Here is a 26,159-nt window from a genome sequence, read left to right on the forward strand (position 1 = left end):
GGCCTAGGCCTCCCTCTTTGGGGTGATCGCAGAGCCCCCCGATTGATTGTCCTGCCAGCCAGTGGCCTGGGCCTCCCTCTGCTGGGCGACCATGGGGTGATGGCCGGGTCCCCAACCAATCTAATCGCACCCGCCTTGGCTGGCCTGGCGCCACTGGATGTCATAGCATGGTCCTCCAGACAGTCGTTCTGCTGTTTGGCCGTTTGGTCAATTTGCATATTATGCTTTTATTATTATAGATGTTACATACATATACCTAAGCTGCATCCATCATAAATCCAACCATCCATTCAGGTACCAAGGAAGGACAGATACACACACATACACACACACACACACCTACACACACACACACCTACACACATATACCAAGGAAGGACAGATACATACACACACACACACACACACACACACACACACCTACATACATAACTTGTATCCTTGATACACTCAAACCCCTCACTTCATTGATAAAACCAAAGTCTACGTGAATGACTTTCCAGAGTCCCAATTTCTATGGCCCCACATAGTCGAGGCAGTGAGTCCTCAGGGCTGTTTCACACACAATGGAAAGGAGCACCAGGGACTAAACTCTTCCACCACCAGCACCGTGGCTCCCAGACCTCTGCCCTGACTCATCCATCAAGTCTCCTCCCTGGTCGTAGATGAAGTGGGGGCTAATGGGAAAGCGAGGACATCTGTCCCATGAAGAACATGCCAATACTCATTCCAAACCAACATCAACAGCCAACCGTTCCTGTCCTGCTGTGAATGGCCTCATCCTTCCTGAAGGGCCTCCCGGGCGGGATCCCGTCTTCCTCGCTCTGTGTAACGCCCGCTTCGCCGTGCTATTACTCACTAAGTGTCACAATCATCATGATCCCAGATGGCGCATTCACAAGTGGGTTAGTCATCGCCGTAACCGGCTGGCTCGCGCTGGCCCCAGGCGCTGAAGTTCAGCCCTCAGAATGTTCTGAGACAGACTGTTCTTTCTTTGGGTTATTTATTTTTCAACATCAAGGAGAGGAGCACATTTTCTTTCTTGGAGCTGGTTTCAATAGGTTAAGCCTCCTGGAAACCACATAAGACAATTTGCACTTTGTAGTTCAGCACAAACACTAGAATGACTTTAGGTTTGTGTTACAAACAGTAGCCCCCCTTGTCCGCAGGGGCTGCGTTCCAAGACCCCCAGCGGGCGCCCGAGCTGCATAGTGCACTGGACCCTTGACCAACACGGGTTTGAACTGCTTGGGTCCACACAGACACAGGTTTTTTTCCAATAAATAACCTTAAATGTATTGTCTCCTCTCTATGATTTTCTTAACATTTTCCTTTCTCTAGAATATTTTAAGAATACAGAATACGTGTAACATACAAAATACGTTAATCAACTTATGTTTATCATTATCAATAAGGCTTCGGGTCAGTAGTAGGCTATTAGTAGTTAATTTTGGGGGAGTCAAAAGTCATACACAGATTTTCGACTGTGTAGGGGAATGGTGCCCCTAACCCCTGTGTTATTCAAAGCTCAACTATATATATACTATGTTATTTGCTATACACACATACCTATGATAAAACTTAATTTATAAATTAGGCACAGTAAGAGAGTAACAGTAACTAATAATAAAATAGAACAATTATAACAATATGCTATTCAAAAGTTATATGAATGTGGTCTCTCTCAAAATGTCTGAATTTTCCATTTAATGTTTTTGAACTATGGTTTGACCGTGCACAACTGTAACTGTGGAAAGCGAAACTCCAGGTGAGGGGGCGACTGTACTCTTAACACGCCTTCTTCCATCCAAACCAGCGTGTCTCCTGATGATGGCATGGGGGTGGGGGTGGGGGTGACGCTGCAGTAGCTTCCTCGAAGGTTTCAAGAAGAAAACCCTGCTTTCCTACCCAGATCGTCACGGATGGTGAAGCTATGGCGGAGGTTATAAAGGAGCAGCGCCAAAGGGCTCCTAACCAACACCTGTCTTACTCCTGACCCCGCTCCCGCGATGAAAACAAAACAGCGGCACCACTCGCGGGTGCCAGTCAAGGGGATGTCGCTTTAGTTCTGAAGCTGAAGCTGCGTGGGAGTTCGCGGGCAGAATGTGGGTGCGACACAGCAGCCTATGGGCTGGGGCTGGGGGTGTAACTACAACACCCGCCTTAAAAAGCCAACAGGCTGTTGAATGCCAAGCCTGCCTATTAATTTGCATATGACATTAATTTTGCTGTCAGTGTGTTAATGTGTGATTAATTCTGTCACGGGTTAGAGCAAGGAGAATTAGTTAATTGTCAGAAACCCTTCTCACTCGCTCTCTCATTCCCCCACCCGCCTCCCTCTAACTTCCCCTTGTTTTTCTCTTATTAAACTAACCTCCTGGGCTTCCTTTCTCGGGGCACTTCTTTCCTATGGGTTTTTAATCCCATTTCTTCCTCCCCTTCAGACAAATGCATTCTCAGACCCTGGAAGTGAGAATGCGGATGGGTCAGGCACCCCCCTCTCCACGGGCAAGTCTGAGCTCTGCCCAGGCAGCAGCGGGGCTGGTTTGGGACGGTCTTACAACAGGGACACACAGGTCCCATTCATCTCCACAGGCCCTGGGATACCTGGATGCATTGTACAATCCGCTGTTTGTGTGCCATGCAAATAACTGTGGGCGGAGCACGCTGGAATGCGGGGCTAACACAGCCAGGGCTGTGCTCTAGGAACGGGTCCGCTGCTGCCCACCTGCCCTGCTGTCCAGGGGCTGGCCGGCTGCTTCCCTCTGAACAAGCCTCGGCCACATGAACGCAGCTCCAGGTTCAGCTCGGTCACCGTGAGTCCTGCGCACTTTTAACCTGTCGATTATTGAGCACACACACACACACACACACACACAAACACACAAACAAATGAAGTTTAATAAAAAGAAGCTCGAGGCCCATACCTCTATGGTGGACAAGATAATGCTAGTGTCCCCGAGTGTCGGGGGGCTAAGCACGCTGCAGTCAGATTAGCAGCTCCCAACCATAGCAGCGCTGCCGAGCCCCCAGGCCACTGGTCAGGAACGGGGATTCTGGACATGCTGAGCTAAAGTGCAGCCGAGACCTATATCGACTTACCACATTCCTGTGTCTTTCCATTACCGGCCATTACACCCTCAGTTGTCCCTGCCCCCCCCCCCTTTTTTTTTTGCAGAAATAAGATGAAGAAAAAGGAAGGAGTGTAAGCAAATTCCTCGTTCCCCTCACCTCGGCCCCTACAACCATCCAGAACTCCTTTCACTTCACAGGCCTAAGAAGCCAAGCGTCAGCTTGCAGCCTCCTCCTTCACTGACGGACCAATGTCCAGGGGGCTGGAGTGGGCGCTAGCCCAGGGCGGCCAGTGAGCACGGGTGTCACACCTGTGTAGGAGGCCCGGGCTGCCACGCCCCTCTCCTTAGCAAGTTACAGCAAACATACCAATTTATTGAAAAGACCCTGGGTTTGTCTCTGAAAGCCTGTTTCCAATAGCTAACTTACATTTACCACAACAAAGAGGAAGAAGGTAACGGAGAGACCAAGGTACATGTTGCAAACCACACTTTATGATCTTTTAACAGAGCACGGGGCTCATTTTATACCTTGGAAGTCACTGTTTGTTTTAATTTGGAAAAACATCAACTGGAATTTGGTTTAATTAGCAAAGACTAACATTCTCCTGGGCCATGATTATTACCATATCCTGCCGCTTTATTTCACAGACACTTTTACAGCTAAACTTTCGATGGTGGAGAGGGACCGAGGATGATTTCTCATGGTAACCAAGTAAACAGCGCTCCCGAAGAACGCATTCCTCTCTCCTCTCCTCCTACCTGTCAATCTGTGTTTTTACTACAACTTTAAAAAATGAATTAAGATTGAGAATCCCTCAAATAACTTTTCTGAGCGCTTGTGGAAGTTAGCAGAGGAGTCAGTGAGCTGGAAGTGTCTCTGATAGACAGGAACGGGGGTCCCCTCGTTCTTTTCAGACTGTGCGTAGCTCTAATTGTTTTAAGATGGGCCTTATTCACACATGAAGCTGGAATTACTCAGCACGTGGGAAATCGGTCCCGACCACCCATGGCCACGAAGGATCCCATGACATTTCTGTGAGTCGGCCACGTTCCAACCACACAGACAGCAGGCCCGGCGGTTGCTGGCTTCGGAGAAAAGGTCGCGTGCCTCATGCAAAGCAGAAACCGACTTCCCTACTCCTGGTCCATGCTGAGGGCCCATCGATGATGTCATCCTGGCCAACCTCCTCCGGGGACAACATATCCAATCTCCAGACGGCTACCTCCAACTTGGCTGAGCATGGACATTCCTCACACAAAGCATCGCCAGGAAGCCAGCTCCTCCAGGGTTAATTTTAACGGAAAGTCTCAACTAGGGGGACCTGAAGCTAGAAAACGGGGTGTTAGGGCAGAAGGTGTGGAGCCAAGTCCGAGCACGGGGGTTTCTCACTGGAAGATTGCATCTCCAAATCTATTTCAAAATTTCCCCCCTTGAATTTTAGAGTCTGAACATACAGAATCTTCAAGGTTCCACTCTTTCTTCGTCTCCCACACAAATGCTGATTCTTCCTTTTTCCTCTATTCATCTCACAATCCTTACTATTTACCTTTCTCTCTTCCTCAACATCTCAACCTCCATCCATCATTTCCTTAAAAATCCTTCCCGAAGCAGCTTCCCCCTGGGACGTGGGACGGTCCAGCCCTTCGGAGTGAAACACCTGCTCCAGGTGGGACTCCCTTGGCCCACGGGTCTGCCATGGGATCTAGAGGAAGTCCCTTCTTCCTGGTGCTGGTGCCGGGGAAGGTGTCCACTTGACAACAGGAGACAGAGCTGCACAGTGACTGGGGAAATACTGGGCCATGGACACATCCAATAAAAATATCCTGTGACTTGGTCCCAAAGGTGTGGCCTTCCCCATGCCCTGGAGGGGCTGGGGGGTGGGGGGTGGGGGCCGGAGAGCAGGGCGCTGGGCTGGCAGCAGGCCCCTTGGAGGGAGCCGCCCTGGAACTGTGAAAGGCCTGCCGCGCCAGGCACACTCCCAGCGCTGTGCGCTCTCCAGCGCTCTCTCCCCCACCAAAAACCCCGAGGCCTCCGGAGTGTACACTAACCACAAGCCTTTGAGTGGCTCATGTATTTACAAACTGAGGCATGTCGAAATCAAAGGGGATACCACATGACATAATTCGCATTAAAATGTCAACAGGCTGACAATTTATAGAGTCAATCCACGTAAGGTGGGGAGGACTGAGACTCAGTAATTGTTTAATTCCTGCTGAAACCCACGGGCCGCTGCGCCTTCGGGAAGCTGGATGAGCTGGGGGCCTCCAGCCTGCTCAGCGCCCCACGGGGCTGGCACCACGCCAAGGCCAGGCAACAGGTTTAACCATTTAGGGTGCTCCGCTGACAGAGAGGAGGAGAAACGGAGAGGGCTTTCGTGGAAAATGGAAGGAGAGGGGTGGCAGGTACAAGAGTGGGTCCTTCCACCAGTGTGTGTGTGGCTGACAAAATGGTCTCCTTTGTTGCACCCCGGCCACACCCTTTCTTTTCCATGCGTCCAGAGCTGGAGATTTGAATACATGCAAAAGGGCCGCCCGGACTTGGTGTCCTGCCTGCCCTGGGGCAGCAGCCTGCTCCCCAAGGAGCTCAAAGAAGGGGGCGGCGTTATTTGCACCCAAATGAACAGCCTCTCACCTTGAGGGCCCCAACTCTCCAAAGAAGCAAGAGCAAAGTCATGATCCAACCCAGACCCCCATCCACATAAAATGACCCCTGGCAGTTCCTCCCACCTCTTCTGCCAACCCTGCCAGCAGCGCTGTTCTGACCCCACGGCACCACAAGCCCAAATTCTTAGTGCCTGGCTCGGACTCGCAGCACTCCCCACACGGGTCTGGTTCCCCCGGGGCTTCTGAAATTGGTTTCGCTTGTGTTACTTCAAATGCACTGACCCTTACTGGGGGAGGGGACCCTGTAGGGGTACAGGCCTGGTGAATGGAACACAGAGTTTGAGAAAGCTTTGAGTGGCAGGTTCGCGAAGGCCCTGGGCTGCACCCCAAGCTCAGAGCCAAGTTATAATCTTTGTAGCGTGACATGTAAAAGACATCGTGAAAAGAGAAATGGTATTAATAAGGCTGTTTGGTGAAGCTCATGGATAATAATCATTCTCTGCATTAGCCGTGTTCCAAAAAGGTGGCTGCACTCGGTGGGACGTGCCCCCCAAGGACACCCAGGGCCACGTGGGCTGGGGCAGGGCTCGCTGCACAAGCTCACTGTCTGTGTATAAACAGTAACACCTCGTTCTCTCTTCTACCTCATTAACTGAAACACATTAAAACAAGTGTGCACTGGGAGCAGAAAATGAGACTGTTAAACCAAGCTGATATAATCCTCATCAGCTGTGGGAAATGAGACCGCATCAATTATGCTGAACCAACGGCAGTCATGGGGATGCGCTGGGCTCCTGGGCTCCCGGGTCCCCGGCAGGAGAAGGGAGCAAAGAGGAAAAGGAACCTTTACTTTGATAAACACATGCATATAACACACTTCACACATGCTCGCCAAACACACAGAGCTGCCCGCCCATTTTCTATTCCACCCCCAGGGAAGGAGTGGCCTCTGATGAAACATACTCTTTGAAGATGCTTCCGCACATAAAAGTCTTTGCCAAACTGGAATTAGAGGCTAATAGAAAAATGAAAGTACACTTATTTAAACATGGTGGTGGGGGAGAGAATATTAATTCTGTGCCAGCTACTCTTGTAGACAGTTTTCAAAGTTCACAGTCTCTGAGGCCAACAAAAGTCCTAAGTCCTAACCCTCAAAATGACCAGACACAACTGCGTGTGACATAACCAGAGCGTTTCAAAAATTAAATATTGAACAAGACAACAGTAATTCAAGCTCTACAGGAGCAAAACAAAACTAGCATTTGCCTTCGCCTGCCACTGCCCAACATGAATACCACTTCAGAATCAATAGGCTTAGAAATACCCATTAAACCTGGGGGGAAGACAACAAAGACCATGTCTGTACATTTCTGACATAAGGAAGATTAGGGTTATCCTGACGACAGACGGCAGAATCATTACCTACATCCACGTGCGGGAGAAATGCAAAAGACGCGCATACGACAGTTATAAAATGTAAAACTTCACCCAAGGAGCGATCATCAAGGGACAGAACGATGTCCCACATCCTGGACGTTAGAATGTGTCATATTTGATAGTAATAATTATTGCCACATGTGAAATGAGTGTTGCTATGCAAAACTTCCCTTTGCATTTCCTCATTTGTGTTCAAATTTGCAGCCTTATCGTGTTGTTGCCATTGATTTGCATTTCATGTCATGGGTGTTTCCAAACACACTTTGTGACACCAGCGTGAAACTGAGGCTGCCTCACAGCACCCACTGAAGGGCAAGAGCGGCCCTGTTGCTCAAGTACACCTTCCAGATCTGCTCACACTGACCCAATCGTTGAGGCACTGAACTTGTGAGATTTTTTTCCATGGCCCACACTTTGCACATCGTTTCTGACATTCAAGATTGTTATAGCATTGTTCTTTCAAATCCAGGAGCAGGAGAGAGGCATCTCCACCCACATTGACTTAGAGCTGTAATCAGAAATGCCAGGTGTAGCCTTAATTTCATTAAACAACAAAAAAGTCATCTTTCAAAAGGGGTGGGGTAGGGAGGATACATCCATAACTTGAGAGGCCAGGGAGATTAACTTCCAATGTACAAATAAGGGAAGAGGAGGAATGCACGTCTTTAAAAAAAAAAAAAAGTTTCCCCTGAAGAAAAATGTTGGAAATCTTTTAAATTAATGGATAACAAAGAGTTGCCATGGAAACGGTTTTACACACTTGACCCGCAGGTGTTCCCTCCAGTGAATGGAGACTGGGATGGGACAGCCACAATCAGGGACAGAAATGTAAACCCTGTAGGAAGACTCCTCCGGCAAGGTGAAGTCATCCACGCCCCAGCCTGCGGTTTTCCTTATAAATGGACGCTTCGGCAAGGTGGACATGGCGGCTCTGCAGCGCCAGCCAGTAACTCCCTCTCTGCTCAGAGGCCGTTCCCCTTTACGATATTCTGTGGTATTGCCAAGGTTACGGAACATAAACAGACACAAATACGAAACATAAAGAGACACCAAAGCCAAATGCATTCTAGTGTAACAGGAATGCAACTTCCACTTCACAATCTCTCTCTGCCCCCACCCCAAACACACACTGTACATTTCTGGATTCTAATTTTGTTTTTGTTTCTTTAGAGCAAATATGCATTAGCTTTAATCATAATATATATGGGAATGAAAAAAAAAAAGGAAGAGCATACAGTTCTGAGCATGCTGTGTACGCTAAATCAGTTTCTAAGACTAAATTCTTACTGACACCTAATTTTGGTCACAGAAGGGAAATATCGGCGTGCTGGTGTGTGTGGGAAGTCCTGTGGGGGGTTTTGTCCTTTAAAAATGTAATCAAATACTGAGATCCTCCAGGTTATGCAGAACAAAATTACAAAAGGGAAGAGCCTACAGTTCTGAGCGTGCTGTGTACGCTAAATCAGTTTCTAAGACTAAATTCTTACTGACACCTAATTTTGGTCACAGAAGGGAAATATCGGCGTGCTGGTGTGTGTGGGAAGTCCTGTGGGGGGTTTTGTCCTTTAAAAATGTAATCAAATACTGAGATCCTCCAGGTTATGCAGAACAAAATTACAAAAGGATGTTAATAAAAGTAACCTCACTGCTCATTCCTCTGACAACTGAGGACCTTAGCCACTTCTCAGAGAAGGGGTCCAACAATTTGTAGCAAAAATAAAGCTGGAGTCCTTTCTTAATTTTCAGAAGACCCTCACTAGCTCCCTTCTTGCTCCATTATTAGGAGGAGACAGACATGTGCCTTAAAAACACAGTCCTGTGAGCACACACTCTTAGTGCCTGGGGGGAATTTGGGGATCTCGTCAAGCCCCCCATTTTTCAGACAGGACCCTGACTGGCTGGCCATCTCCCCCCACCCCCATTTTTCAGATAGAACTGGGACTGGCTGGCCAAGGTTAAATTATTTGCCCGAAGTCAATTCACTACACATTAGTCACATTTCTCTTAAGGAAAATTCTTTCTCCCTCCTCCAAACCAAACAAACCAAGAAATACCATCCCTTCTGTCCCCCAAACCAAAAGTGTGACAAGCCCAAAGCTAATGAAAACCAAATTATAAAACAACTTCAATCACGTGGTCTTCATCCGACAATGGAAACACTGACGCAAACACGTGGTATTCTCACAGAGCCACGCGCTGCTTTGTGCATTATGCTGACTGCATGGTGGGCACACCCCATGTTGTTACCTCATTCAACTCACTCACAGTCCCATGAGGCAGGTCATTCCTGTGAGGCAGGTCATTTCCGTGGCCCGTTTTACAGCTAAGGAACAGAGAGGGATTAAGTTACGTGGCCAACACCACGCAGCCGCGAAGGACAGGAGCTGGGATTCGAGCCCAGGCAGCCTGACATCGGGGAGCCTCTCCTTCTTTGAAATCTGAAGAGCTACCTGGGTGTCTGTCCCCTAAGACACTTAGGTGCCCTACCTCGAAGTTTTCTAGGGCCTGGCATCTAGTTGGCATTCACAACATCTGGAATGAGGCCGGGTAGCTCAGTTGGTTAGAGCGTTGTCCTGAAACGCCAAGGTTGCGGGTTCGATCCCCGGTCAGGGCACATTCAAGAATCAACCAATGGACGCATGAGTAAGTGAAACAAGACTTCTGGAACAACCAAGAGCCTGCTGGACTCCCCGGCCCATCCTGCAGGGTCCGAGAGCTCTCAACTGGGCGATGTTTCTGCTGCTAGTGAAACGTACGCCCATTGGTAAAAAGGAGAAATAACTCACCTGAACACTGTCTTCACAGACACAGCAGCACATCTATACCACTCTCTCCATGTCGTGGGAAGGCAGAGGGGAGGGGAGAAGAGCCCTCACGTCAAACACGCAGCCTCTCTCTGTGCGGTGGAGGTCAGGGTGGCAAGTACATCTAACCACTGGCTTTTAGTACTGCACCCCCACATTGCATTATGGATGTTCTCAATCACAGAGAAGAGCTGTCGGGGGGGGGGGTAATCATATAGTAGACACCTATATGCCTAGCTGCTAAACTAATACTTAGCTGTATGCCTATCCATCCATTGAAACACCTATCAATGTAGCCAATGTTTCTGATGCATTTCAGAATATGTTTCAGACACCGGTGAACTGTCCCCCACAAATATTTCAGCATGTATATATAGTATTAACTATGTTTATGGGGTTTTTAGTACTTTTACCAGAGGCCTGGTGCACAAATTCTTGCATGGGTGGGGTCCAGCCGGCCCACCCCGATGGGGGTTTTTCGGGGCAGGCTGGCAGGGAGGAGGGGCCACAGGTGGTTGGCTGGCTGGCCCTGCCCTCGATCGGTGGAGGGGGGTGGGGGTGGAGATTGGAGCCCAGATCAGGCTGATTGGCTGCTGCAGTGTGTGTCATAGCCACAGGTCATTCTGGTTGTTCTGGTCGTTCCGCCCTTCCAGTCACTGGGCTTTTATATATATATATATATATATATATAGATTATTTTAATAGCTCATTTGAGCAGACCTCCTTATTAGCAAAACACCAAAAAGGCCCTAGTTCCAGTGTGTCCTTAGGATGAAATATTTAGTTCAGAACTAATTTTCTTTGAAAAGTTACACTAATCCACAGCGCATGAAAGGAAGTTCTCATTACTAGAACCCATTTAGAATTATGGCCGCGGGTTCAGCAAGCAGAACAAATGAATCTGCCTTTGTCCTCTGTCCATTGTGCCCACTTATGCGGCCTCTCCGTCTTCAGAGCCTGCCCAAACTTCAGCTTCCCTCTCTCTTCCAAGAGGCCTTTTCTGATCTGACCACCTGGAGGTGACTTCCCCCTTCCTCCAAACTTGGATAACTCTGTGTAAGATCTGACAGCTCTTCCCGAGTCCTGCGTGGCAATGCTTTTCAAACTGCAGGTAATAATCCATGAAGGCCGTGGTTCTCGACCTGGGGCTGTGCATTAGAACCCCATGGCAAACAAGATGGAAACTGAGGGTTGGGCAGGCACACACTCTTTTTAAATCTCCCTGAGGATCATTAGTGGAATATGAAGTCAATGCCTTGAGCAACACCACCAGCATTTGTGTAAGACAACAGAAAGGATCAAATAGAAAGCATCAGAATGTAGCCATGCAGTAAGGATAAAATTATTTAATAAAACTTATATATGCAGAATACCTATTTATATGAGCTGACTCACCAATGTAAAATGTATCTCTTTTTTGGATCACAGTCAACAAAGTTTATGAAGTTAAGGGCCACAACCCTTACGTTAGTACATTACCCTGCGCATGGCAGGTGCTGAAAGAGGTGTGGCTTGAACATGGGCAGGAGGAGAGGAGGACACTGGAGTTCCTCTCTTACTGAGGCTGTGTTCTGCCATCACGAACATGGTTCTCCCGGGAACAACCAGATCTGGGACTAATTAGCATCATTTAGACACGGACAGGGAGTTGGAGAGCGAACAGAAGGAGTAGGCTTTTCGGGACTGAACCCAATATTTATATTTCTATATTTAAGATCCATGTTTGGATATCAAATCCTACTGGCACTCAAGTGTCTGCAAGGCCCTGGGAAGGACGCATAGTTGGATGAGAAGAAGCAGATACTGCTATGAAGGATCTTATAACTGAGTAGAGGAGAAGGGCCACCATAAGACGGATTTCAATGCTAAGTAAAAGGGGAAAAGCGCCATTAATTTGTCTCCAACATCATCAGCCTCTATGACTGTTGAGTACAAAGTGTTGTGATTGGGGTCAGCAGAATTTGGGGATACAGAGCCCAGGCCAGCTGCATGGGGGACTTTTCAAAGTACTTGGGCACAAGCTCACCATTGTACCAGGACCTTTTCTCCGCGGGTCGATGCAGGAAATAAGCTCTGCGCAAAGCTGATGGTAAGTGACACGGCTGTGAGCAGCTCTGGGATGCTCTGGTCCTCGCGGGACGTTCATTTTACTTGAATATATGAATTTGGACTCTAAATCATGAAAGGGTTCAGGCAGAGCTGCTACACCAGATTCGATGGCAGGAGGAAAATCACGGGCACATTCTGCTAGTATGCTTGTCATTCAATAAATATTTACGGGACTGGTGTCAGACACTGTTCTAAGCACCAGGGGTACAGCCATTAAGAAGACAACCAAAGCCCTTGATCTTTTGTGAGACAAATAAATAAACAACAAACAAGAAAAAGATGTAACTGTCAACACAGAGCAGTGAACGTGGGTGAAGTGACGCTGTTGCTACTTGAGGGTAGGCGGTCAGGGAAAGCCTCTCAGAGGACCAGACATCTCATGAGACATAGATGATGGTCAAGGCCAGGGAAATGCATTCCAGGCCGTGGGACGGCAAGTGCAGAAGCCCTGAGGCAGGTGTGTGCCCAGCATGCTGAAGGAACAGGAAGAAGGGCAGTGGGGTGAGGTGCAGAGGGCAACGGGAGGATGTTACACGATGAGGCGGGCAGGGTGGGTGCAGTCCCGATCACAAGGAGGTTTGCCAGCCACAGGACAGAACTCGGCTTTTATGTTACACGGGACGGAAAGTCGTGGTTGGCTCTTTGCAGCGAATGCTAGGGCCTGACGTACCTCATCACAGAATCACCGTATGGAGAGTGCATTGTACGGGATGAGAACAGAAGCATGGGGAGACTTTGCACAGTAAGAGACAATGGAGCGGGTGCCGGGGACATATTGTGGGGCTTATTGCGAGCTTGGGAATAGGTGAGTGAGAGAAAGAGCGGCTCACAAACAACTCCCTGTCTTTCTGCAAATGGTAGACCAGTGGTGGCCCTGACCAAGAGGCAGGAGCCCAGAGGAGAGAGGGGGTGGGTGGGGGTTACAGTCACCAAGACTTCTCTCCAGACCACGATAAGTCCGAGGAATCCATCACCACACATTTGAATGAAAATGTCCAGTAACGGCTGGAGATACAGATTTGAGTGTCAGCAGAAGGCAGATGTTTAAAACCACTGGACTGAATTAGGCACTTAGGGAAAGTTATAAACAGAAAGAAGGGGCCTGGGCCAAGCCCTGGGGAGTCCAACATTTACTATTAAGTAACAGAAGAGAAGCCAGCAAGAAGACCAAGGAAGAGGGCCAGAGGCGGCCTGGAGGAACTGGGAGATGGTGTCACAGAAGCCAAGGGAGGAGGAGGAAGAGGAGGGGGGTGGGCAGGGGACAGGTGGCAAAGGCTGTGAAAGATCACGTGGGTTTGGACATGGCCGATGGATTTGGTGACAAGGAGGACACTGGGGACCCATCACATCCGTGGTGAAATGTGTGATTTCTGGATCCAGTGATTAATTAGGAGGAAGTATCTTGAGTTCACTCACATGACTGGCACAAGAGAGAAGTCGGTCAGTGTGGCCCCCGGCAGGTGCCCCCTCACTAGGAACCGGTCCACTTCCTTGAGCACAGGCTCTAGCCTGAGGCCTGAGGTCCAGGGCCACGAGCAATACCCCATCGCCCACCTGCAGACAACAGCGCCTGCCCTCCTGCCTGCTCCATTCCACCCCACCTCCCCTCCCCCTGCTTCCAGACACCCCTCCTCCACCTCCCAGGACCCTTCTCTGTCCCACCCAGGAGTTGTTCAATTTCACTAACCAAACCATACAGGCTCTATGCTTTACCCTCTTATATCAAAATGGCACCTTTCCAACACTCTTCAGCTACTTTCGTCACAAACAAACCTGCTTCAGGAAAAGAGAAGGTGAAGGGGAAAGCTGGTGACCCTGTGCTGGCGTCCACCTGTCTGGCACTGAACTCCTGAGCGATCCCTCCGAGGCTACGGCAGCCCATGTTCTGAAGAGGCTCACAAACCAGTTGGGGCAACAAACTAACGCACGACAGAGACCAGCTCGGTGCAAGTGGTGTGACAAGCACCCAGGACAGCGATGCCACCTGCAGCTGCTGGAGCAGAAGAGATCTTTCTGGAAAACTAGAAGAAATGTCTCGCTAGAGCATGAGAAGACTGACCAGGAAACATGCTAGTCTTTAAAGTCCAATAAAAAAGACGTTATGCAATAGGCCCAAAGCCTCTCTCAGCAATGTGGGATGCGTGCATCCAAATTACGGAGAAATGAGCACTTACAGTGACATCTGTTGGATTAATTAGCTGTGTAATTAGGCTCCCCGGCGGAGCGGGGCTTTGTCGCCGCTATCTGAGACTTCCCCAGGTGAGACTTTATTCCAAGTGCCACGCTCCAAGAGGAAAAGAGGCCAGGCCAGGCAGAGAAGAGAGGCCTGTGGCAGTGTTTGTGGGAGACGGTCAGAATACAGAAGCAGCATCGAGGGACTTTGGGGGGTCCTCTGGGACCGAGAGCATCGGAAAGGAAAAGTCATCCCCAGAAGCTTGACTGGAGAACCCGCCGGCTCGGAACAAACCGGCAGATGCCCGAGTCTGGACCTCCGATGAACTCAAGCACCGAAGGCTCAGAGGCAGGAATTACCGCGAGAGAACAGAGATAGAGAACGAGATGCGGATTCAATGCTGGACACAGAACAACTGGACGAAGCACAGAATTCTGGTCCCTGGAGAAACTGTTTGCTCTTCTACGCTGGCAGCTGTGGCCACCACTAATGGGAACCCAGTCTGAGCAAAAGAAAAATAGTAAAAATGGTCAGATCCTAATCTGAGAACCAGAAAGCGAACAAACACACACAAGCAGACGCCTCCAGCCAAATCGCTCCCACGGCGCTTCCACGCCACAGCTGGCTGCGGAGCCGCGCGCTGACTCACGTCTCGGACACGGAACAGCCCCGGGACCCGCGCCTCTTGGCCTGGCTGACAGGAAGGGCTAGGAATGCTCCCCAAGCTCCTTCACCTTTAATGATTTTTGAAAACAAGAGAGGGGGTGGCAGGAGGGGAAAACGGAAATGTGAAGCACCATGAAGGGGGAAGATAACTCTGAATCCACCTCGGCTCGGCGACTCCTGCGCTGGAGGCAAGCCAGGGGCGCCCCACGCAGACCAGCTGTTCAAATGACACGTTATGGACACATGAGCCCAAGTCTACATGGAATCAGCACCCGGCGAGTGGTGCCGACCCAGGGGGAGAAATCCCTTCCTCTCCCAGGAATGTGTGTCCCAGAGACCATGCCAGGGAACACTCTCCTATGTGCTGGGGTCCAAACCAGTAGCAGGAGAGCGGGTGCGGGGACAGGTGCAGGGACGCTGCCCAGCACAGACCTGCCGGTCCCTGGGGCCATACCTCTGCCTTGTTCCGAGAGACGGGAAAGCAAGGACGACCTAGTGTAACAGGCCACTCAGGAAGTCCAGACGTCAGCCCAAAAGTGGTTAAAAGGCCCAACAACCCTCAGGAACCAGCCGGTCACCAGAAAGAGCCAAGAGGGAGAAAGATGCAACAGGCCGGCACGTGGATGTGAAACTCCGTCCACAAATCCAATCCACGGGCCGCCCCGGCGGACAAACGGTGGTTACAACTGTTGACCTAAGAGCATGGATATGCTTTGGAGGCCCCCATCCGGGGCCTGGGAGCCTGCCCTGCTAATTAACAGGTTACAAATCAAACACTCTCAGTAGATAAACATTTCTGACCTTCTCACTAGTTTGCTATTTACAGGATGAGGACGCAGGCCCTAGAGGAAGTTCCCTGATCATTCCTGATGATTAGTCCAATTCGAATCTTCTCTCCGAGTTCCTACTAGCGTCCTGCAGGTGGTGGACACTTGGGGCCTTCCCTGCACAACAGCCAGCTCAAGTGCTGGAATTTCCGTCACCTGCACGTAAGCGGCAGCTACAGGCGGAGCCCAGGAGCCGCGTGTGAGCGGGGACACACCTGGCGAAGTGGCAGTCGGCTCCACGGGGCGTCCTGAACCGTGTGGCTCGAAGGCACTTCAATCAAAGGAAATAATGGGGAAAATGACTGAAAAGCAAATTTTAGCAAATAGCTCTGGAGAAAATTTCAGATTTCATTACAGGAAAAGCACTTTATTTAATGTAGAAAATGTGAAAATCTGATATGACAGTTTTCTATAAATAACAAAAATTGGAAATCATCATTGGAGGCGTTTGTAATTTTCCTCTTTTGTTGGGAACCACTGGGAAAAAAAGGAAGTTTTACCAACTAGGAAGCCACCTGTCTCGGGAGGCTGCTGGCGGGACACCGAGAGAGACTTTTTCCCCGTCCAGGGGTGGGGTCATGCCAGGCACAATGACAGGATCCTGGTTAAATATGGATTCCAGATAAGGAGATACCGTAATGATATTTTAGGGTACATGCTTATAATAAAAAACAATTTGTTGTTGATCTGAAATTTACATTTAATTGGTTATTCCATGTTTTTATTTGCTGAATGTGCTGACCCTGCCCAGAGGCCTCCACTGGGTGTTTCTAGTGCCCTCGGATCACCACCCGGGGTGGCTGGTGTTAATAACCTCCAGCATGTCTGTGAGCAATAGGTTTTCTGTCCTTAAAGATTTTTTAAAATATTTTTTATTGATTTCAGAGAGGAAGGAAGAGGGAGATAGAAACATCAATGATGAGAGAGAATCACTGACTGGCTACCTCCGGCATGCCCCCTACTAGGAGCCTGCAACCCGGGCATGTGCCCTGACTGGAAATCGAACTGGGACCCCCTGGTTCATGGGTCCACGCTCAACCACTGAGTTATGCCAGCCGGGCTGTCTTTAACTTTCGTACTATATCCTGATTGTTTAAAAAAAAAAAAAAGTACTGGAAACCTGACATTATCAAATGTCGAAGTATAAAAGGCCCAGTTCGTACCACCAAAATGGTTTCATAGTAACAGCTTTTCCCACCCTACCCTTCAATAGTGTTTATACTTTCAAGTTGTTGAAAACAGAATAAAGAACATGGTTCAGGTGTGTTATGTAATTATGTAAAAAGTCTGCCTTTTCCTGACAAGGTTTCTGCTTAATTATTCCCTCACAATTTCCCTTTCAAAACAGAACACCAGAAACACCTGTTGGGACTCCATCTCAGCAAATACACCCTTTTCTATCAAGTCCTTTCAGTCTGAGTCCTGGGCACATTCAAAGGGCTGGACACGGGGTTCCCGCCCTGGCCCTGCTCTTCGGCACCCTTTTGCTGCCAGCTCGGGTTTGCCTGGCACAACTGTGACACATGGGGTTCCTCTGGAATGTGGGGGCGTCGGAGTGATGGCGGTGAAACTCCGCCGAGGGTCGCGGACCACCCCTGAGACAGCAGGTGGCATCCGTGCAGGGAATTCCACTGTGGGGCTTATCCTCTGCGTGGGGGTGGGCTGCAGGCGACTGACAGTTTGAGATTTTTCTGTCACCAGAAGATCTAGGGCTTTTAGCGTGAGGATTTGGGGTTGGGGAGGCTTTCAAGGACTTGGACAAAGCGGCAGTTCTTAGAATTTCTGAGATTAGACCTCCTTGCTCCTCCGCCCGAGTCAGGGGCCGCGAAACAGCTTCTTTGGCATCCAGAGGAGCCGACCTGCCACCCGGGCCTGCAAACCACTCACACTGAAAACACACAGGCGCAGCCACGTCATCTCACGCTACCCGAGTAAGAACTTCAGAAAAGGGAACATTTAGGACTTTTAGTATTTGTTCCCTGGCCTTTGAGAGAGAGGGAGAGAGAATATGCATGAGACCCACAGTCTCCATTAAGGGACAATAAGAAACTCGGTCCCTTTCCCAAGCCCCTGTCTCTCCTAGAGCCACCTTCTTCCGAGTGAATTGGAGGAAGGTAATTAATCCTAGAAATCCCGCCCTGGGGAGCATGCTGGAGAGGAACAGGGAAAGGTGAGAGGAGGACATGTCATCCCCAAGACTTCACACGCCTGGGAAGGAGAACTGTGTCTCCCTGTCCCCTCTTCTTGCTCCTGGGTGCTTTCGGCAAACAACGCAATGTGCCTGGACTGTTCAAGAGGCGCCCTACTAGATTTAGAGAACCGGGCACCATACACGGGGCTTTTCACATCAGCGCGAGAGGATGGCTACTGAAGGAATTATTGGACAATCAACCATCCAACTGGAAAGAGAATGCAGCTCTAAGTCACACAATACTCAAAACAGGAGCCCTAGAGCGCCCCCACAATGGCCATTCCTCTCGGGTTAAAGACACAGCTGGGGCTGCTGGCGATACTGAGGAAGATATTGATCAAGTAATGCCCATTGCCTAGTTTTGAGCCCTGACTCCAACAACACTCACTAGCTTATGCCTCAGTTTCCCCATCTGAATATAGGCTTATTAACAGAAGATGAAATCAAGTTAATACATGGGAAGCCGGGATAACAGTACCTGGCTTGTAATAAACACTGTCTAGGTGTTAGCTGTCACTTTTATTATTTTATAATTTAGAAAAAAAAAAAGCTTCCCTGAGAAAAGAGAAAAGTTAGAAGCATAACAGATTGGACGTCACACAAGTGAAAAGTTTCTGTATGTTAAAATGCACCATAAGCTGAGTGACAGCCACAGCACAATGGGGATGGGTGGCCGCGAGGAACCAAGAGCCCTCGGAAATCAACCAGGTAAAGGGACAAAGGGACAAACCAAGAAAAATAAAGGGCAAAGGCCACGAGCAGGAGAGCCGCTACAGAAACACAAATGGCCAATAAACACAAGAAAAAATGTTCACCGAACCTAATCTCTAGAGACCCAAGTTAGACCAGCTGCTCTGGGATGAAGAAAACAGAAAAATAACATCGTGCTGGGCACGTGTGCGGGTTCGAGGGCCACCGAATGGGGATGGTGGGAGAGGGGTGGTCACCTTCTTTCTGAAGAGCCAGTAAGAAGTAGAGTAACTACTGCTACTGCACCTGGAGCCCAGCGAGCCCACTTCTCGGGACAGCCCAGGTGGAGAGATGCATGTGTACACTTGGTCCCTACAGCAAAACACTGGAAACAGCCTAAACACATCAAAGGCTAGTTTGTCTTGTACTGTTTGTTTCTTCTTGTTTTTTAATGGGATCAACTTCATTTTTTCTAAAATACTATTCATTTAAAGAAAGTTCTAAACTGGAGACCTGACAATGTTTGGTAAACCTGTAGCAGAGGAATGAGGATTTCTGCTAAGTTTTCAGGACAGTTAATAAATGGAATACTATGTAACCACAAAAAAGTGAACTAGATCTATACGTGCTGACCTGAAATGATGTTCATGATTAAACGTTATATGAAAAGAACAAGCCAAGAGCATCTTGTATAATAAAAGCCTAATATGCAAATCAACCGAATGGCGGGATGACAGGTCGGCGGGGGGTGGGGCAGTGAGTAGGAGGCACCAGGCCAGCCAAGGCGGGTGCCAGCAGGCAGAGGGAGGGGACAGCAACCAGGGGGCGGCGGCGACCGTCAGCAGCGGGGCTGGCTGCTTGCTGCTGGTGCCTGATCGGCCCACCAGTCGCCTCCTAAGCCGTCAGTCGGACATCCCCCAAGGGCTCCTGGACTGCAAGAGGGTGCAGGCGGGGCTGAGGGACACCCTCCCTGCAAGTGCACGACTTTTCATGCACCGGGCCTCTAGTGTGTCTATAAAGGTTTTTAAGTGAACAGTGTGTATATGCACATAATCATACATACACATTTATATCAGTATAAACACAGAAAAAGAAGGATACAATTTAAATAGAACAGTGATTTGCTTCTGGAAAATAGAATAGGAGAGTAGAAAAAAAAATTCCATTTAAAAAAATTATTGAAAAATACTTTTAAAGATATCAGAAAGGGCTCAGGTCCAATTTTGTAAAATGCCTAAGTTATATGAAAAGAAGGAAATAAAAATATGTTGTATGTTCTGGCTGGTGTGGCTCAGTTGGTTGGGTGTCATCCCATGCACCAGTTTGATTCCCCATCAGGGCACATGCTGGGCAGGTGGCGGGGGGGGAGGAAGCTAATCCATGTTTCTCTCTCACATCGATGTTTTTCTGTCTCCCTCCCTCTCTCTCTCTCTCTCTCTCTCTCTAAACCCTATAAAAACATATTTTTAAAAAATATATGTATCATAAGATTAGGCTAATATTTATTTTCTCTTCCTGGATTGTTCAAATGTTCTCCAGTGAACATATATTACACATACTAATTATTTTTACCATAAAAATAAGAAAAACACATTTTATTATTAGCTTACATTTGCAGTAACGTATTATGCTAGTCTCATAAGAAATAATTAAGAACACAGTGTTTTCACAGGGGCTTACCTTTACCATCCACACAAAAAAAAGAAATTCACAAAAACAAGAGAGTAAACAAAAATACCAAAAGCTTTTGGATAAATGACAAAACTGTTATGGTTAATGGTTGTAAAACTAGTTTTTCCACAGGTGGCATATACAGCACTGGACTTATAAAAACAGGCACATCGAGTAAGATTTCAATTCCATTGTGTGGTGTCAGAAATGTAGAGCCAAAAGCTTGTGCTTAAAGCCAATGGGCAGAATGAATGTGTTGACAAAAACAGTACCCATTGGGGGGATGCAGATGAAGGTGGGTGGGATGGTTCTGGATGGAGGTGAAGGCAGGGCATCTCTGCAGTGTGGAGCCAGCCTTGCACTGCACACACTGACGACAGGATGGCCATCGTCACCATAGCAGTAACGGATGAACTTTCTCATGGCAGGGGCACTCTCTCTAAAAAAATATCTTTCCATCTCCCCAGAGTCCCCCTGACGTTAACTGTGGCCAGAAACCCTGCCTGAGCTAACCGGGGCTCCCCCGCCATGACCCGGGGACCCATGTGCAGCCTCCTAGCCCAGGTGCAGGAGCCCCACCTCTGTAAGGCCAGCCATTAAGTGGGGGAAATGAACTTCAGACCCACAGCTGCTCCAGGAGACGGAGGGCATGAAGGCTAAATGTGCTGAAATTTACCCAAACATCTGGCCTTTCACACCTTCTAAATCAACCACACGAAAACATTCCCTTCCTTTCATTTTTGGTTGAAGGCATCAAGGTATGAGGAGTAGAAGGCAGAAGTATGCACTTTAAAAAAAAGTCATCCTAATGAGAAAACAAGGACTGAGGAAACTGGTTCCAGAATGACGATGTGAACCAGATGACACTCACACCAGCGCTTCCAACACCAGCCACGCCAGGGCGGTGAGGACCAGGAGGGCGGTGGGCTCGCCGGAGGATTTATACACTTTCTTTCCAAACCAAACAAAGCCACCAGTCACAACCTCTGGGCATGAACCATGCAGCTGTCTTCCTAAGACCCCAACCCAGCCTCCCTGCATCCAGACAGGAGCAGGAGGGATGCAGATTGCAAACCAAATATCTGACGTCTATATTCTGCAATATGTCCATGCAGCCTATAGTGAGTCTACGGCCCTGCTTGGGGCGTGAACGCCAACGAGTTTCTTATCCGTCAGGGAAAGAACAGAGAAGATAGATTCTAGGTCAGTGGTCGGCAAACTCATTAGTCAACAGAGCCAAATATCAACAGTACAACGATTGAAATTTCTTTTGAGAGCCAAATTTTTTAAACTTAAACTATATAGGTAGGTACACTGTTATTAACTTAATTAGGGTACTCCTAAGGCTTAGGAAGAGCCACACTCAAGGGGCCAAAGAGCTGCATGTGGCTCGCGAGCCACAGTTTGCTGACCACTGTTCTAGGGTAATGCAGAGTCTGACCAAGGGGCTCTTCCTGCCTTCCCTGGCCTTGCGTCACCCTAACGGGATGGCAGAAGTGAAAGCCTGGGTGTGTTTTTCCGTCAGTCAGTGCCGAACTCCTACTTTTAAGCCAAGTCGAGTTGGCATCTCGCCGTCTGTTTGCCTCGCTGGCCCAAGGCAGCCCACATGGGACCCAGACCCAACTCAGTGGTAGACAACCGTCTTTGTGTCTAATTTAAGATTAATATGAAACCTTCGGGCTTGGCCCAATCAAAGGAACTTCAGCTGGGAACTGTTTGAGTAATAGATTCTGGTGGGGTCTTAATCTATCTGCTCAAGTTGATGGATTTCCATTCCAATGACTCTCAGGTGAAGAAAAACATCAAAGTGGAAACCAGATTCTAATAGTTGGCAGGTGTGCACTGATCGCCACCTGCCCTTTCTGCACCCTCCTCCCCCAGCAGAAAACACAGCACGTTTCAGACAGCTCACCAGGGACGCTGCGCGGCGTCCAGATGAGCACTGGGGAGCTCACACTGGCCCCGGAGCCGCACACTGGACTCGGGGTCTCGGCTAAGCATGGAGCAAGGGGCAGGTGTCTGTCAGCACGGCGGTCCGCCCTTGTCCGCAGTTTCAGTTTGCTACAGCCCACCACAGTCCAGAATTATTAAATGCACAATTCCAGAAATAATCCATAAGTTCTAAATTGCACGCTGTGCTGAGTAGGGTGATGAAATCCCACATCATCTCCTCCAGCCGGTCTGGGATGTGAATCATCCCTCTGTCCGGCACATCCTTGCTGTATACGCTCCCCACCCGTTAGTCACTTCGGTTTGGCCATCAGATCAGCCGCTCTGGCATCACAGGGCTTGTGTTCGAGTGACCCTGACTTAGTGCCACATCCATCTCCTAGCACAGCATACTGTTTTAATTGCTCTCTTTTAGTATTAGTTGTTGTTAATCTCTTACTATGCCTAATTTATTAAGTTAAACTGCATTCTAGGTATGTATGTATAGGAAAAAACTTTGTGTATTCGGGCGACCACTGGGGGTCTTGGAACGAGCATCCCCAGTGAATACGGGGGGAGGGGGGAGGCTGCTGTATCTGCCGCTCCCCTATTTCAGATAAGTGAGGGCACCCACATCTCCGTGGCAGGGAGGGTGCAGGTCCCACACGCACACGGTGAAGCAGCAGAAAGGTGCATGCTTCGTGCTCCAGAACTGCAGCCCTACTGAGAGACCAGCGCCTTTCCCATAGCACCCTTCCACTCGGGCTCAGCTGAGTCGCTGTGGAGAGAAACCAAGAGCCAGCCGCTAAGCTGGACGGGGGCGGCTGGCCTGCCTGCTGTTCTGATCCATCTCGATGTCCCGTGTTCCGGTGTGAGGATCCGGAAAGGTGACCACTAGGGGCTGGCCAGAGTCACACAAAAATCAGGCCAGGCACTCAATCGTGAGATCTCCACAAAAGTGAGCTTGCAGTTCAGAGAAAAGGACACATTGTCCGTCCGCTGTCTGGGCCCCTACACTCCCAGCCCCACGCCCTTACACTCCCAGGAGGCAGGGAGGGAGAACTCATTGAACATCAATCTCCATTTAAAAACTGCTCTCACACAATAATCAAAACTAGACAGTTCCAGGCAACAGAGATCGTATCACTCGGTTCTGGGGTTTTTGTTTGTTTGTTGGTGTTTTTGCAGATGAGTCCAACTCTCTCTCGTGTCTGGATTAGAAATTCTCTCACATTTTCAGGCAGTTCAGTCCTAGAACAGCAACCTGTGTTCCGGCGTTTAGGACACCCGGAGAAGTGACTCTGGACCGGAGTGAGGTCAAATGACAAGCCGGAAAGCCACGCCTCCGCTTGCATCTCCGGAGACCGTTGCTCTCTCCTCCAACATGAAAAAGGAAGAGGAGGGAATAAAAGCCTCAGTTGAAAGAGAGGGTGGGAGGCCTATCAGGAAGTCCCATCCATCATGGCCACTTGAGTAGGTGCAGCAGAAAGCAAGCCAGGGAGTCTCCCTGACCGATAATGAATAATTTGCCAGGCAAGTGGAAAAAAAGGGAAGGGGTGAGCCAGGAGGGCTGCGCGAGAAGCGGGGCGCCCTCCCCGGTCAGGAGCATCTGGAGCTGTTTCTCTAGCAGACAGTAAAGAACTCGATTACATCCAGTTAACTGTGCACTAAACTGATTATGCATGTGCTGGGCTAATGGATTACATTAGCAAGAGGAAAAATAACATGCAATCAATCTCCATTTACTACAGGCCACATCAGGGCCGAGAGAAAAACTCGCTCTCAAACCACCTCCAGTCCCCACCCGGAAGCCCCGGGACCCTGAGAGAGGAAGCCCCTCGGTGGCAGGGGAAGTTTGTCTTCGTCTCACTGAGGGACGGAACGGCCAGGTGAAGATGCTGCAATGACAGGCCTGTCCCTGTGGCAGCCCCAAGTGGGCGGGAGAGCGCCCACCCCCACCGCAGAGCCCTGCAAGCGAGGACGAACGACACCAGACTGATGACACAGGGAATTCTGCCCCGAGTGTCGGGGCCGGTCAGGCCCAGGGTGTGCCAGCCAAACGCACTGTTGGGGCACCTCTCCTTCAGGCGCTGGTTCCCATGTGCCATCCTGCATCCCAAAACCTATGGCCCTTCCACCTGCACCGCCCTTTTAAAAAAAGAACAAGAAAAACAAAAAGAAAAGATGGCCCAGCTGGTGTGGCTCAGTGGTTGAGCATCGACCTATGAACCAGGAGGTCACAGTTGGATTCCCAGTCAGGGCACATGTCCAGGTTGCAGGCTCGATTCCCAGTATAAGGTGTACAGGAGGCAGCTGATCGATGATGATTCTCTCTCATCACTGATGTTTCTCTCTCTCCTTCTCTCTTCCTCTCTGGAATCAATAAAAATATACTAAAAAAATTTTTAATGAAAAAATAAGGCCAGGGAGGAGGATGGAGACACACACACTGTTTCCCTCACATCCACCCAGCAAACCGCCTCAAACCCGACTCTCGGTGTGACTCGTGGAAGTGGTTCGGGTCCCAAGAGGGGATATTCTCAGCAAACCCTCCCGGCCCCCGGCCCTCTGGAAGGGAAGCCGAGGGCCTGGTACACTCTTACTGGAGGACGGAGCGTGGAGTTAATCACCACTGTGCACATTTTATAATTTGAAGAGCAATTTTTCCCTTGGATGGAGGAGACTGGCTTCATGCCACCTCTAAACGACCTTCATCAAAGTTGCACACAACCTTCCGTGGCCACACCGAGTCCTTTGTACTGGTTTTGCTCAGTGGGGTCCTTTGGAAACTTTTTTCCACTGGTTTTTCCATCAGGTTTTCTTGACCACATCGGCACCACCCTGTGGCCAGTTAAGACCTCCAATTTCAACTCACCACAAAGAGCCTTTTATTTCCAAGGTGGCACAGAACTAAGCCACCCAGCGAGGTTCTTGATCACTTAGGACAAGGGGGCTGGCTACGTGGTGTCCAGGCCTTCCCCATGGCACCAGTCGAGCCCCTCCATGCCGGAGTCAGCTGTCACTCCAGAACATTCTATTCCCACTGCCTCACTCCTGCTTTCTCCTCCTCTCCCTAAAATGGGTTCTCATCCAATGCTACACAGGCCTCTCGCCAGCCTGAGAACGAGCAACTGTAAAACGAGTTCCAGTCATCAATGTCCCAGGGACCGTGTGGGGAGGGTCGGAAGTCTTCCCCCTCAGAGTCTCTACTGAAAATCGCAAGGGGATCACGGCAGCTCAGGGTCAGCAGAAACTCAACCCTCCTTGGCCCAAAGATGTGAGACCCCATGTGAAAGGAAAAAGGAGAGAATGACAATACGGGGAGGAAAGGGGAAGAGGGAGTGAGGGCGTGGATGGTCTGCGGAGGGAGGCTGGGCAGATTTATGGCGATTTGTACCTGACTGTTCATACTAAAGCCATTACGGGATGATTAGAGAAAAAGGTGAGGCTTTAAGTCCAGTGAAAATCAATAGAAGCGTCTGGAGCAATTCTGCCGTGCGAGTGAGAGGACTATTTACAGTATCTGAACACCAGCTCCTCCTTACAGTCTATGGGCGGAGAGATAGCCGGGAGGGGTCAGGGAGGGGTTGAAGGAGCAGGAAGGAGGAATGAAGGAAAGGAAGAGAGGACAGAACAAGAGGAGGAAGATGGGAGAAGCCTGGAAAAGGGAATAAAAATACACGGAAGAGAAAGGAGGATTGGGGGAGACCGAGGGAAAGAACAAAGGAGCCCCCTTGCCTGACCCCTGCTTCCCCGGTAGCATTTCCCCCTTTCTAGCCTCCTGTCTAACTTATTCATGGTGTGTAGCACGCATTTCCTGGGGGAGGGCAGGGAATTTTGTCTGTTTTGTGCATGGATGCAGGCACGTACCCAGAACAGTGCCTGGTATACAGTAGGTGTGTATCTGCTGAGTAAACAAACAAACGAATGAACAAACATACACAGCACCCAAAGAATATCCAGGAGAGATTTTTTTTTTAAAGG

At 49.3% G+C, this 26,159-nt stretch overlaps 1 protein-coding gene and 1 non-coding gene across 5 annotated transcripts in view; one reads left to right on the top strand and one right to left on the bottom strand.

Moving 5' to 3' along the window:
- ZFHX3 (zinc finger homeobox 3) overlaps nucleotides 1-26,159 on the bottom strand; it is a 155,303-nt gene that overhangs the window by 123,150 nt on the left and 5,994 nt on the right. The gene's annotated exons all lie outside the window — the stretch shown is intronic.
- Nucleotides 9,657-9,729, top strand: TRNAF-GAA. The gene has a single exon. It is a non-coding gene; the product is annotated as a tRNA-Phe (tRNA).

This window comes from Myotis brandtii, unplaced genomic scaffold (genome assembly GCF_000412655.1).
Source record: "Myotis brandtii unplaced genomic scaffold, ASM41265v1 scaffold670, whole genome shotgun sequence".
NCBI classification, from domain to species: Eukaryota; Metazoa; Chordata; class Mammalia; order Chiroptera; family Vespertilionidae; genus Myotis; species Myotis brandtii.